Below are 14,917 nucleotides of genomic sequence, written 5' to 3'. Positions count from 1 at the left end.
AGTTGTGTACTGGGTCCTTTAATACTGCTTTTCAAGAGCTGAATATTATCATGGCTTAGTAATTTTGTAAGTACTGTCACATATGTTGCTTGAATTCACCATGGGAGTATTTGTCATACAGAAATAGGAAAATGGTGATAATTAGAGCCTTTTATCTTGTAAAACCAGTTATTATACATTCACTAGTTCACCTATAGGTATAGATATGCCAAAGAACACTATACTCTTAAAAGAAGATGCGGATAGATAAGGGAAAATTTAAATCATAGAAAATATGTGTATCATATTCCCATTTAAAAAATAAGAGTCCTACATAGTACTTATTTTTATATGTCAAGGAAACATTTGTAAAAACTGGAGTTACCTTTGAGAAATGTCTGGGAAGTGATGTGAAAAAATTGTTAAAATTTTGTAAACATTGCATACTTCTAGATGTTTATAATGAATGTGCTTCACTTTGGTGATTAACATATATATATATATACTAATTTATATTTTTTCAAGGAAATAAATTTATTATATAGGTACTGCCTTAAAGAAATTAAGATAATAACTGTATTGGAAAATATCTATTTACTGTTTACAAATAATTAGATGTGCACTGTGCTAGGTATATTTCAGTCATCTAATTCCCACAAACACTCTGTTATTTGGATTTTATGGTCCTTATTTTGTAGAAGGGTCAAATGAAGTGGACAGAAGTTATATCTAACTCATGATCAGATGGGTTATTTGTGTTTGAATGTTTGGTTTTAATTTATTCTTTTTAGTTATATACACTAGGATATACCCTTTAAAGCTATCTCCCCTTTTACTTAATGAAGAATTCCACTTGGTTGTTTTGGAGCTTCTGATAGTAATTCTTATCCCAGAGTGAATGACAATTATTGATATATGCTGGTTGGCTAGGTTAAGGAAGGATGGAGTTGTAATAGTTTTATCAGTGATTAAAACTAAGTATAAGAGATATCCCATAGGGTTGAGACAGGTGAGACTAATTGAAAATGGAGATCATGTCTATAATTGCTAATTAGAAAAGAATGAAGTTGAAAAAATGCTAGATGCAAAAATCATACAACAAACAAAAGTACAAATGACTTGTCAGATGGGTAAAATCAGGACAGCAGGGGCTTGTATAGATTATAACAGACTGTTAGGATAAGCCAAACTCAAAATTGTGCACCAGGAAGTGAGGAGAACACATGAAAAATATTAGTAATGAGATGAACAGTTCCATTACTAAGTATGTTTCTCATGTTTATGGGTTGTGAGAAATGAGGCAAAACAATTGTTCTTACATACCTGTACTCATATTATGTAATTGATCAAAATTTGAGAATAAAGTTTTAGATTTATTTTCAGATAGCCCCCAGATCCAAAAGAGTCAAGACCTGGTAAGCAATTAGCTCAAGAGGAATTGGAGCAGTATTCTGTGGAATGCAATTTCCCAAAAAAGGAAACTGAGAGGTGGTCCAGACTCCATATTCCCCAAGCAAAGTACTTCTATTACCTCCCAACATACATCTAGCTGTGTGACAAATTGCTTTGTCTTGTCATTTGTGTCTTAGGTACCTCATGTGCACATAAGAGTATTTTAGATACTTCAACAACTTAAGTGAAAATCAAATAAAGATGTGAAAATACTTATTATGAGATTGCAAACTATTAGAAAGTTGGATAATACTAAGTCCAGGCTGAGAGGTTGGACACACTGCACCTTTGAAAGGCATGTAGACTGATGCAGCCATTCTGGAGAGTAAGTTGGCACTAATTAGTCAAATATATGAATATCCTAAAACTCAACAATTTTGGTTGTGAATATGTGTCCCAAAGAAATTTTTACACAGGTCAATCAATTTTCACATAATGTACAAATTATAGAGGAGGAATCTAACGTGTGGCAAGAACCATAAATATTGCTGAAGTTTGTACCTGAAATCATTTCCAGATGACACTTGAAACCTCCTTCTGGTTTCACATTCTAACTGCTTAACATAAAAAGATACTTTCTGCTCTTATTAGGCCTTAAAGATAAGATATTTATATGCTTTTGGAACCACACTTTTTGTAAATCATTTTAGAGCGTGGAGTATTCAATTTGGTGTTGACTTTCATTTTGAAATGCCTTTATGAAGTCAGAGGACTATGCAGTCAAATAAACTGCAAACTTTTTCTGAACAACTGCTCAGTGCCAGGCCTTCTTCTAGGCTTCCCTGATAAGCAGATACATAAGGTAGAGATACACCTTGGCTGCAAGAAGTCCACTTGACCTCAGAAAACATTTTAGAAACAACTAAAACACAACTTCTTTCCCCACCCGTCAGCATCAAAAGAGAAGTTTAGTTCAGATTTTAAGTCAATAATATAATATCTTTTATCTGGACTGCAGCTCTCTAATTAAATCTTTCTGGTGCTTTAACTCCAGGGAAACCCACTTGATGATTCAAAGTCAGTCACTGAATGTGATTTAAAATCAATATGAGTGAAAGACGCCCTGGGTGTGCTGTCCTTTCAAAGGAAGTGGGAGCACTTTCATGCCTTGTTTGCAGAAAATCAATTATCTAAAGCAGCTACCAGGATGATGTGGACAGAGAAAGCTTATGTCTAAGGATAGACAAGTATTGTGATTCCTGCTTGCATACATTATAACCATTTACCATTATTGCACTTTTATAATTTGTGGTAGGATCTACCGAGTGCTTGCTGTTTCAGGGGAAGGTGACGTATTTCTATTCCTGAAGAGATGAGATTATTTCTCCAAATAGCTTTGATATATATTTAAATATGCAATGACACATTGCCACATTCCATGAAAAGTTAAAGATACTCAGAATTAATAAATGATCCAAGGATATCTAGGGTATGAATTAACATAAACAATAAAATCCATGAATTGAGAAAACACATATCTACATAGAACAACAGAAAAATAAGATCAATATCAGATGAGTGTGGTTCCTCTTGAAAAGTATTATGATTTAGGTACATTATTTCCTTTGTAAAAGCTGTCATTTGTTTTTTAGTACTTACAAAATATAATGCAAACTGTTTACATTTATTCAGAGGACTTCTATGAGCTCCAACTTACATTTCTAGCCACATCTATAACAACTTATATTTAAGCAATCTATGCTTCAGAAAAACTGAGTCCTGAAGTGATTTCATTTAAGGCCTTTCAGTTTCCCTCTTTACTATATCTCTACTATTCCTTGTGACCCCAAATCTAACATCCTTTCAAATTCATACTAATGGATACATCCCAAAGTTTCCTCCTCATTTACATTATCAAATATTACTTTTTTCAATTCTGTACAGATTTGTTTTGTTGTTTAATACATGGCATCTTTATGATAGTGGAATATGTGCCTGATTAGAAATACATGCCAGAAGGGTAAGTGCATTGGAAATCAACAGTGCTATGTTAAATCAGGGTACACTGTTAGTAGAAAAAATTTAGAATTATAAGGTGAGAGAATCCAATTATTCTACTAACTATGTCTAAAAATCCATTTTTTGAAAGTATAATAAAACATACATAAAATGGAAGGGAAGAGGTAGAAGGGATTTAAACCAGAAGCATCTCTCAGCAGAAGTTAACAGTGCTCCATATTCTTGTATTAAGATCCCTCTTTTGCAGAATATAATAGACAGAAGTCAAGAGAGTACCCAGAAGACCAATGGAGAGTGGGCCAAGAGGCTTCCTTCATCAAGAGGGAGTTTATGTACTAAACCTGAGAAGACCTTTCTTGTAGTAACATATACATCCATTATCAGAAATCTAGTGGGAGCCCCAGAATTCTGCAGGATCCTATCAGGATTCTTTACCTCAATATTCTCCCTATAGACATGTCATTCCTTTTTGCCTTGAGAGTAATATTATTAAATTTTATCCTGCATTTTCTTCAACAAATGGTGTTGGGAAAACAAGACACTGACAAGCAAAAGAATTAAATTAGGCCCTTATCTTATATGATAATAAAATCAGCTAATAATTCATCCAAGATTTAATATAAGACCTGAACATATAAAACTAAAGAAAAACTAGGAAAAAAATATGACATTGGGCCTGCCAATGACATCTTGCATACGATCCCATAAGAACAGGCAACAATAGCAAAAATATCAGAGAGACTACATCAAAATAAAGAGTTTCTACACAGCAAAGGGAATAATCAACAAAATAAAAAGAATTGGATGGAATAGGAGAAAATATTCACAAAGCAAATATCTGCTAAGGGTTTAATTTTCAAAATATATGAGGGACTCCTAAAACTCAATGGCAAAATAGCAAATAACCCAACAAAAATAGAAAAAAAAAATGCCTTGAATAGACATTTCTCCAAAGAAGATGTACAAATGGCCAATTGGTATATGAAAAGATGCTCACTGTCACTAATGATCAGGGAATTGCAAATAAAAATCACAATTCAGTATCATTTCTCATGTGTTAGAATTCCCATTATCCATCGGACACTAAAAAAGAAGTGTTGGTGAGAATTTGGAGAAAATGAAACTGTGTTTACATGCACTGTTGGTGTGCATGTAAAATGATGCCTCTGTTTTGGAAAACATTATGAAGGTTCCTCAAAAAATTAAAACTAGAATTATTATATGATACAGAAATCTGACTTGTGGGTATTTATCTCAAGAATTGAAATAAGAAACTTGAAAAGGTATTTGCAATCCCATATTCATTATAGCATTATTTACAATATTCAAGAGTTAGAAATAATCTAAATGTTCATCAAGAGATGAATGAATAAAGAAAATGTGGTTTATACATACAATGAGATATTATTAGCTTAAAATGATGGAAAATCCTGTATAGTCTGCAACATGAATGAATCTAGAAGAATCATGCTAACTGAAGTAAGCTAGTCACAGAAGTACAAATACTTCATAAGTCCACCTATATGTTGTATTTAAAGTAGTCAGTCTCATACAACCAAATTATAAAATCATGGTTGGCAGTAATGGAGTTTAAGGACAAAAAGAGAGTTAGTTGCTTGTGAATGAATATGGAGTTTCAGACATGCATGTTGAAAAATTTTTAGAGACGTGTTGTAAAACAATGTACTAATAGTTAACAAAATTAAATAATTAAAATTTAAGATGAAATAATTTATGTTTCTTTTTGCTTAAACAAACAGAAAAATCTAATCTAGTAAGTAGGCCAGCCAGGAGTCCTAGGTCATCCATCTCTCATTTCCTGGACTCTAAAATCCATACTGAAACTTCTTGTCATAATATTTCTCCTACCCCGTCTTAACTATTAAAACTCATTCACTGGGTCTTCTAGAAATGATCACCATCAATATAAATCCCTTCGTGTGGCAAATAAAGCCCTTTTAAACATAGACCCATTGCTCCTCCCATTGTTGCAGGCAATTTTACACATTGCCTCCCTGTCACTCTCTCCAACACTACTACTATTTCCTTTCTGGACAATTTCAATATAAACTCAGATGGTCCTTCCAATCTCATTTCCTTCTCTTCTCCAATGAACTTGTTTTCTACCCCCTTGGCTAAGCACTACCATTCTCCTACCCTAAATTTTAACATTTCCAATTACCCCAACTCTTCCATAATCTTATTGCTTGGCACTACCTCCTAAATTTACAATTCTCTCCATTATTATCTTATCAAAAGTCCAGGATCTCCAATATATTGAAACTGTAGCCTGTTTTTATATTGATCACCCTACTTACATTCTTACATCCTACATTTCCCAGATTACATTTGAGAGTCAATTATCAGAATCACTGAATTTGACATATGTAACTCTTTTGTCCCTTTTTAGCCACACTGTTGTACTCACTTAACTAAATCACAACTATAACATCTGGTTCAATCTAGCTCTTCACCTATCGCATATCAGTTTTCATGAATCTCAGTGTGGTTAGAAGAAACACATTCATGTCTACGCAGGTCTCATTTCATATTCACTGTCAATACCCTCAAGTGAGCTGAGTATTATATTTTCCTAATCTGTTTACTCTCCCACTTTTCTAGCTGACCTATCGTGCTTTCCCCCTTCTTCTTAAATATCCCAACATCTCTCACCATCCTCACTCTGTTTGATGACTGATTAGTAATCCACAGAGAAAATAGAAACAATCAATAAAGAAATCCTTCCTTAAAACCATCTTTGCACATATAAATTCCTTTGTCTCACTGTACTGAAAGGTAAGTACTCCTAGCTACTCACTTATCAGATGTCATACCCTTCTGCATATTAAAATAAATTGTTTCAATAGCATTGTTTTCTTCTGCATCACCAGAAGTTTTACTAGGGGATAACGCCCAACAGCACATAAACATGCTGTCATTTCTCTTAAAAGCAAAATAAACCCCTTGTATTATCTTCCCCTCTAGCTACTGCTCTAATTCTTGACTTTCATTTAAAATGTAAAAGTCCTCAAAAGAGTTGTTCATACTGATTTCTCCAATTTTCCTCTCCACTTTCTTTTTTACTCCAACCTCATCTGAATTTCTCCACTAATTCTTTGATACTTCTACCATAAAGAATACAGTCTATTTTTTCTCCCTTTTAATGGGGCTGACTTTATTGACTCATTTCTAAGGAGGAAACTACTGAAGAAATAATGTATGACTCCCATAGTTGGAAGTGATACTGCTTCCACATGTCTTTCCAAGCTAACATACATTATATAAGGGCAGGACACTTTGAGAGTCTGGATTGTGAGTGTTCATTTGACACTCCCTACATGAAACCAGCATCCATTCCAAGATGTGGGTGAGGAAAACTATAAGGTGACCACTGTCTCTGCCACAACTAAGTTCACCTACATGGAACTCTTGTGTGAGAATTTCCTGGTAGAGCCCAATCAAATCTGAAAACTGTGAGAGATCATAATCAAATGAATTTTGCTATTTTAAGCCACAATATTTTGGGCTAAATTTTTATGTACCAATAGGTAACTAAAACATTGCTTTTCTCATGGCCACTGAATTGACTGGTGATTTGTCTTCCACATGTTACTTGAATAATCAGTGGCATTTGACACAGTTGCTTACTCTCCTTTTAAAAATATTTTTAGTTGTAGATGGACACAATACCTTTATTTTATTTATTTTTATGTGGTGAACTCAGTGCCTCACACTTGCAAGGTAAGCACTTCACCACTCGAGCCCTCACTCTCATTCCTGGGACACTTTTTTTCATTATGTTTTCCTGATTAATCTTTAACATGTCTGGCTGCTGCTTCTTGGTTTCCTTTGCTATTTTTCCCACATCTCACAGACCTTTTTGAGGCATAATACTTGGACCTCTTCTCATCTCCACATATACTCATTCCTTTGTTAATCTCATGTAGGTCTCTCTTTTACTCAATTTTCTCATCTGAGCTCCAAACTTGTTAATATGATAAATTGCATAACATCTTAGATGACAAATAAGCAGCTCCATACAAAAAATGAGATCCTAACCATCTTCCCCGAAACTACTACTCTCTCAAGTTTACCCATATAGGTAAGTGCCAATGACATTCTACCAATTTCTGAAATCCAAAGCCTTGGAGTTCCCTTGACGCCTCTCTCTTGCAAACCATGTTCTATACAAGTGTAGATATTGTTTTATCTTTAAAATGCCTCAATATTCTACAAGTTTTCATTGCTACCTCTCTAGTTCATCTCAACATTATACATCATGTAAATTACTACCTCAGCCTTCCAACTGGTCTCCTTGCTCTCTTAAGTCTGTTGTCAACACTGTAAACCTTGTAAAATGTTAGTAGGATCATGTATCTTCTCTGGTCAGACTCATCTTATTTAGAGTAGAAGCAAAGTTGTTACAATGCTATCTGATAGTACATAATTGTCTTTAATAAATAGTCTGAATAGCAGTTAAATAAACAGGAATTAAATGTAGATAATGCAGCTACAAAAGAGGAGAATTGGTAGCGTTGGAAAGAAGTCTAGATACACAAAATAGGGAAAATGCATAAGGAAGACTACCCCCAACCTCTTCCCTACTCTGAAACTACAGTGACCTTTTTAATGGGAAATTTTTGCCACATTACTCTTCCACTTAAAATCCATGACAACTCCCCATGAGTCAGGAAAAAGTCCTAAGTTAACCTATCAGAAGTGTGTATAATAGAAGTAAGTTGCAATAAAATGAAAGGTCCTAAAATGAAAGTTTGGAATTTATGTTGTTAGGGAAATGATGGAGTATCCTTAGGCACTGATAGTTTAAGATTTGTTTTCTATAAGTTTTATAATCATGATAGTAAGGAGAATGGATTTGCATGGGTGGCAAAAACACTAACCAGTGAATATTTCAAAAATTTGGTCACGACTCTGATAAAATATGAACTAAAACACTGTGGATGTATCAGAGACACTGGATTTGAGTTATGGATATGGAACTGAAAAAATATGACAATGGGATTAGAGAAAGCAAGAAACCAAGAATTGCACACACACATACACACACACAGACACACACACACACACACACACAAGCACACATATTGTGGGGGAATGGGTACAAGATGAAGACATGCACTGGAATAGATTAATGCAAAGAGCAATATGTTTATGAATGAAAATAAGTCTTTTATTTACAGTGAGTTTTAGTTGCCTCCAGTGAGTTTTAGTTGCCTCTTTAAAGATGTCCAATTGAAAGTATGATCTCAGAGCTCAGATGAAAATTCAGAATAGAAATTACAGAAGTATTGTAAGAATATCAATCTATAAGAGTGAAATAATTCACAGGAGGGAAATCATATAAAACAAAACAAAGCAAGAAGTGATAGAATCAGGAACAGAATGGAACCTGCTCTGGAATGTTTTTTTTAAATTTTTGTTTTTACTATTTATTGTTCATTGTATGCTATCAAAACACTATTATCTAACTCCAATAAAAAGAGGGGCAGAATAGTACAAAGTATGAGATATGGTTGCCTCTAGAATAACAAGCTATTATGGTTATTATAAAATGCTCAGTTTTTACATAATTCTGAAGGAATGATTTATAAAAAAAAAGTTTTCTGATTGAAATATAACCTATTATGCCAGAAAAACCTTATTAGGACTCATGTGTTTGGGTCCTAAAGACTTTTTCCTTATGATTTAAGATCCACTATACACACTCATATATTTATGTTAAGATCTTTTTAACCAAAATTCCTTCTCAAATATTGGGCATAAGCTTCTGAATTATTCTGATCTGATTTTCATTCAAATTCTTACATCTGTCTGAAGATGGTATGTCTCTCCTAAGTACTGGAGAAAAAGGAGACATCAGAAATCAATGAATGCCCATTAAATCCTAATCGATTAAACAGTCAAGATAGGGCTCAGTAGCTGTGCTTGGTCATTTTCCAATTTGCTTTCAGAAACATTCCTCACACAAATACAGCATCATCATTCCTGTAACAAGAACAATGCCACTTCCTGAAGTTATTCTGAAAGTCAAAAGAAAAATTGGGTTATAAACTTGGCCCAGCTTTTTATTAGCCATGTGATGTTCACAAGTAACTTGACCTCTTTAAGACTCATTTTCCTTACAAATATTTTTTTTAAATACTGAGTATACTTATGAAGAGGGATAAATAAAAACTATCATGTAACATTCAAGAAATTAACCCTCTTCAATTTAGTTTCATGAACAAAAAAGTGTTTTTCTCTATTGTGCTTATTAATGTATCTCAGGTGCCCAGTAAAATACTGTTACAAAGTAGTTATTCAATAAACATTGCTAGAATGAATGAATTGATTTGACTTTTATCTGACTTTAAAACCATTGAATGTGCATACTAAATAAAAGGCATAAAAGAAAACATTTGATAAAACAGAATATATCAATAAGTATGAGCCCAAAAGATTTCATGAAGGCCTTGGGATCACAACAAAGTTTGTTGTTTCAAATGGGGAACAACAATCAAATGGTAGAAAATCTTGAGATATAAAAAAGGGGAATTCTCAATATTACCCATTCTGCTAATTTTTATTTGAAAATGTGCTTAGGAAAAGAAAGTCACAAAATAAAATTTTACCAGGAGGTAGGATTTACAAAGTTGTTTTAATGTTTTCTTACCTGTATTCTCAAACTCAACTTTTTTTATGATTATTGGTTGTTCAAAACATTACAAAGCTCTTGACATATCATATTTCATACATTAGATTCAAGTGGGTTATGAACTCCCATTTTTACCCCAAATACAGATTGCAGAATCAAATCGGTTAAAATCCACATTTTTACATAATGTCCTATTAGTAACTGTTGTATTCTGCTACCTTTCCTATCCTCTACTATCCTCCTCCCCTCCCCTCCCATCTTCTCTTTTTCTCAGCAAGAGAAACAATAAGAGAGGTAAATAGGGAGCCTACATCCTGGGAACAAATTTTTACTCCTCACACTTCAGATAGAGCCCTAATATCCAGAGTATACAAAGAACTCAAAAATTAAACAATAAGAAAACAAATAACCCAATCAACAAATGGGCCAAGGACCTGAACAGACACTTCTCAGAGAAGGACATACAATCAATCAACAAGTACATGAAAAAATGCTCACCATCTCTAGCAGTCAGAGAAATGCAAATCAAAACCACCCTAAGATACCATCTCACTCCAGTAAGATTGGCAGCCATTATGAAGTCAAACAACAACAAGTGCTGGCGAGGATGTGGGGAAAGGGTACTCTTGTACATTGCTGGTGGGACTGCAAATTGGTGCGGCCAATTTGGAAAGCAGTATGGAGATTCCTGGGAAAGCTGGGAATGGAACCACCATTTGACCCAGCCTTTGCCCTCCTCGGACTATTCCCTGAAGACCTTAAAAGAGCGCACTACAGGGATACTGCCACATCGATGTTCATAGCAGCACAATTCACAATAGCTAGACTGTGGAACCAACCCAGATGCCCTTCAATAGATGAATTGATAAAAAAATGTGGCATTTATACACCATGGAGTATTACGCAGCACGAAAAAATGACAAAATCATGGAATTTGCAGGGAAATGGATGGCACTAGAGCAGATTATGCTTAGTGAAGGTAGCCAATCCCTAAGAAACAAATACCAAATGTCTTCTTTAATATAATGAGAGCAAATAAGAACAGAGCAGGGAGGAAGAGCAAGAGGAAAAGATTAACATTAAACAGAGACATGAGGTGGGAAGGAAAGGGAGAGAAAAGGGAAATTGCATGGAAATGGAGGGAGACCCTCATTGCTATACAAAATTATATATAAGAGGTTATGAGGGAAATGGGAAAAATCAAACTCAACTTGAAGTATCAATTCCTTTCCTTAGCCAACATAATGAATTTTCTTAGACTTCAACTGTGCTTACTATGCAACAGTTTTTTTTTTTAAATGTGGGAGCTTATATAATGGTGAGAGTTTTCATGAATGAACATTGTAAATTAGCCTAGTTTACTTATCTGTATATTTGACTGAAAATAAATAATATAATTTTACAAAGCTTTTGTTTTTCCATAAATTAATTTGTTTTCTTTTTGCTTTTGTTCTCATTCTGTTTTTAAAATTTTATGTGTTCAGCCAGGTGCAGTAGTGCACACTTATAATCCCAGCAGCTCAGGAGGCTGAGGCAGGAGGATCTTGAGTTCAAACCCAGGCTTGTGAGACACTAAGCAATTCAGTGAGACCCTGTGTTTAAATAAAATATAAAAAGGGGTAGGGATATGGCTCACTGGTTGTGAGTCCCTAAGTTCAATCCCTAGTACCCACCCCCTCAAAGTTTATGTGTTATAATGGTTCAGATATTTTCCCCTGAGGTAATTTTAATTTTACCTTATCCATTGTAGTGTAATACAATTTTTAATATCATATTTTGTAGACAAATCGTAATTTGGTCTTAGCTTTCTTTTTTTAATCTACTATGGTAGTATCTGGTATTTAGTGCATTTAGACCATTCCTGTTTAAAATAATTATTAAAGTTGGGTTAATATGTACCAATTTGTAGGTATTTTCTATTAGTTATATGTGTTCTTTGTTTCTGTTTTCCCCTTTCTATCTTGTTTTGTCTTCTGTGCTTCTGAGTCATTCATATGATTCCATTTTTTCTCCTTTCTTAAGCATAGAAATTGTACATCTTTTTCTACTTGTTTTAGTAGATGGGGCTGCCCTAGAATTTGTAAAATAAATTTAAAACTGAACTAAATCAACTTTCAAATAACATTATACAACTTTGTGGGTATTGAAGGTAATTTATAATAGAATATTCCCAATTGCTCCTTCCTGTCCTTTCTGACATTGCTGTCATTCATTTTACTTCTCCATATGCTATAGTTACCCAATACAATGTTATCACTATTACTTTGACCAGTTATCTAGTAGAAAAATTAAGAAAAAGAAAAATAAGTTCTGGCCCATATTATTTTTCTTTACCCTAAAGAAATTTTAAAGAATTTCTTGGGCAGGTTTGCTGATGATGATTCATTGAGTTTTTTGTGAGATAGTCTATGATTTTTTTCCCTTCTGAAGACTACTTTGCAGTGTACAGAATCCTGCACTATTTGTTTTCTTTCAACACTGAAAATTTCACTTCACTTCTTGTTTTTATGGATTTTTTAAAAATGTGAAGTCCTCTGTAATTCTTGTTCCTTCATAGATAAAATGTTTTTCCTCCTTTCAGCTTTTTTCCCCCAAAGTTTTATCTGTCTTTGACCTTCTGTATTTTGAACAATGCTTTATTGTATTGTATTGCTATTTTTTCTACTTAGTATTTTCATGAGCTTCCTGTATCTGTGGTTTGGTGTCTGCCATTAATTTAGGGAAGTCCTCCATCATTATTACTTTAGATATACCTCCTGATCCATTCTCTCTTCTCTTTCTGTTATACTACACCTTTTGATATATGTACATGCTACACCTCTTGAAATTGTTCCACAGTTCCTGGTTCTTCAGTTCTATTCCTTTCATTTTTATTCTTTTTTGCATTTCAGTTTGTAAGGCTTCTGTTAGCATCTTCAAGGTTGCTGATCTTTTTCCTCAGCTGTGTCCAGTCTACTGATGAACCCATAAAAGGCATTCTCCATTTCTGCTGTTTTCAATTCCTAGTCCTTACTTTTTCTTAGAATTCCCATCTCTCTGTTTACATCACCCATCTGTTTTTGTACATTGTGTACTTTTTCCAATACAGCCTTAACCAATTAATCAAAATTATGCTAAATTTTCTGAGAATTTCAAAATCTGTATCATATCCAACTCTGGCTATGATGTATGATTTGCCTCTTAAGATTGTGTTTTGTCTTGCCTTTTAGATCTGTATTTTTTAAATTGAAATCCACAGATGATGTATCAGGTAATAGAGACTGAGGTAAGTAGGTAATTAGTGTGAGGTTTATCAAATAACAAATGCAGACTTGAATAAGGAGAGACTTAATTTGAAAAGATTAGTGCAATAGGGAAAACATAGAAAATATGTTAAGTGTCTCAAAAGATAGAATGACATTTTCTTTATAGTGAGGAGTAAATAGAGCTAATAGGAACTAGTTATGGGAGAGTGAGACACACATAATCAGACTATTCATAAGATGTTCAGGTTTACAAAATGTGATTGGCAATTAGATTCAGAAATTTCTTGCATTACAGTCACTCAGTAGTCAAGAAGGATTATTAAGAATTCCAATGCTTATTTAAACTTGGGGTTAAGTCAAAGTTCAGCACCCTGTGGGAAGGAGAGAAGCTGACTAAATTTGCTAAAGTCAAGATAACAGGCATTTTGTTTTCATTAATTAGTGGGAACCAACAGGTCAGCTAATTAATCAGTAACAAAACAAAGAATGGGAATTTGGAGGGTCTGTGTCTGGTTGTGTCTTAGGGAAACAAGAGAGTTACCTATAAGTCTTAGCTAAGTAATACAGGGAGCAGTGATTCTTTGCAGTAAGCTATTTCCTACAACACAAATGGTGGCAGAATTTTTTAATGGTAATTGTTTTCCAGGATCACAGGGTTCAGGTACAGTTCAATAATGCCTGATTTTATATAAGTTTGGCTAGCAGTTGGAAGTTGGATTGGTTTAATGTTTTCTGTGGCTTTAGATGCCAGAGGCTTCAACTTTTTTTTTTTTTTTAGTATCTGCTATGGTTTGTTCATATCAATACACTCATGTTGAAAGTAGATTCCTAATGTAAGGAAGTTGAGGGGAGGTGGGACCTAGTGGAAGGTATTTGGGATGAAGCATACACAAATGAATTAATGTCTTTCTCATGTAATTGAGTTCGTGCTTTCATGGGACTAGAGTAGCACAGAGTGGGTTGTTATAGAGCAATATCGCTCCTCATGTTCTCTCTCCTGCTTGCATGTATATGCTCTTCCTCTTTCCAACATAAGTTAAAGCAGCACAAGCCCCTTACTAGAAGCTAAGCAAATGCTAGTGCCATGTTTTTTGATTTTCTGGACTCCAGGAGCAAGAGCCAATATAAACTACTTTTTTTTTCACAAATCACTTTATCTCAGGTATTCTGTTATAACAAAAGAAGATGGACTACTACAGTATCCTTGTTTTTGCCCATCATGTTATCTTTGGGGGCTCCCTAAGAATACTTTCTTAAATAAAGTCTGTACCTTATTTCTCCTTCAGCTGTAATCTGATGTTTTACACCTGAGCAGTGTGGTTTTGGTAGTAAAGTATGAGGGAGGAGTTGCATGTATCATCATATTAAATCTTAGTCTTTCAGTTTATCTCTGGGCTGGCTTTCACAAGTGTTTCTTAGCTTCTTCTCCTTATTGGGTGATGAAGGAAGGGTAGTAGAGAGGGATAGAGTTGGGCAATTGCCCTTCCCTGACTCTAATAAGTGTCTGATAAAAGTATTTCCTTTTTAGAGTAGACCTTTGTTATAAAGACTTGTACTAATTTATTTATGTTTTAACATTTCTGGTCCACATGGTGCTCAGATATTTGGTCAAACATTATTCTGGCAG

This window comes from Callospermophilus lateralis, chromosome X (assembly GCF_048772815.1).
Source record: "Callospermophilus lateralis isolate mCalLat2 chromosome X, mCalLat2.hap1, whole genome shotgun sequence".
Lineage (NCBI taxonomy): Eukaryota > Metazoa > Chordata > Mammalia > Rodentia > Sciuridae > Callospermophilus > Callospermophilus lateralis.
The sequence above is the reverse complement of the archived record's forward strand: the minus strand, read 5'-3'. Positions refer to the sequence as shown.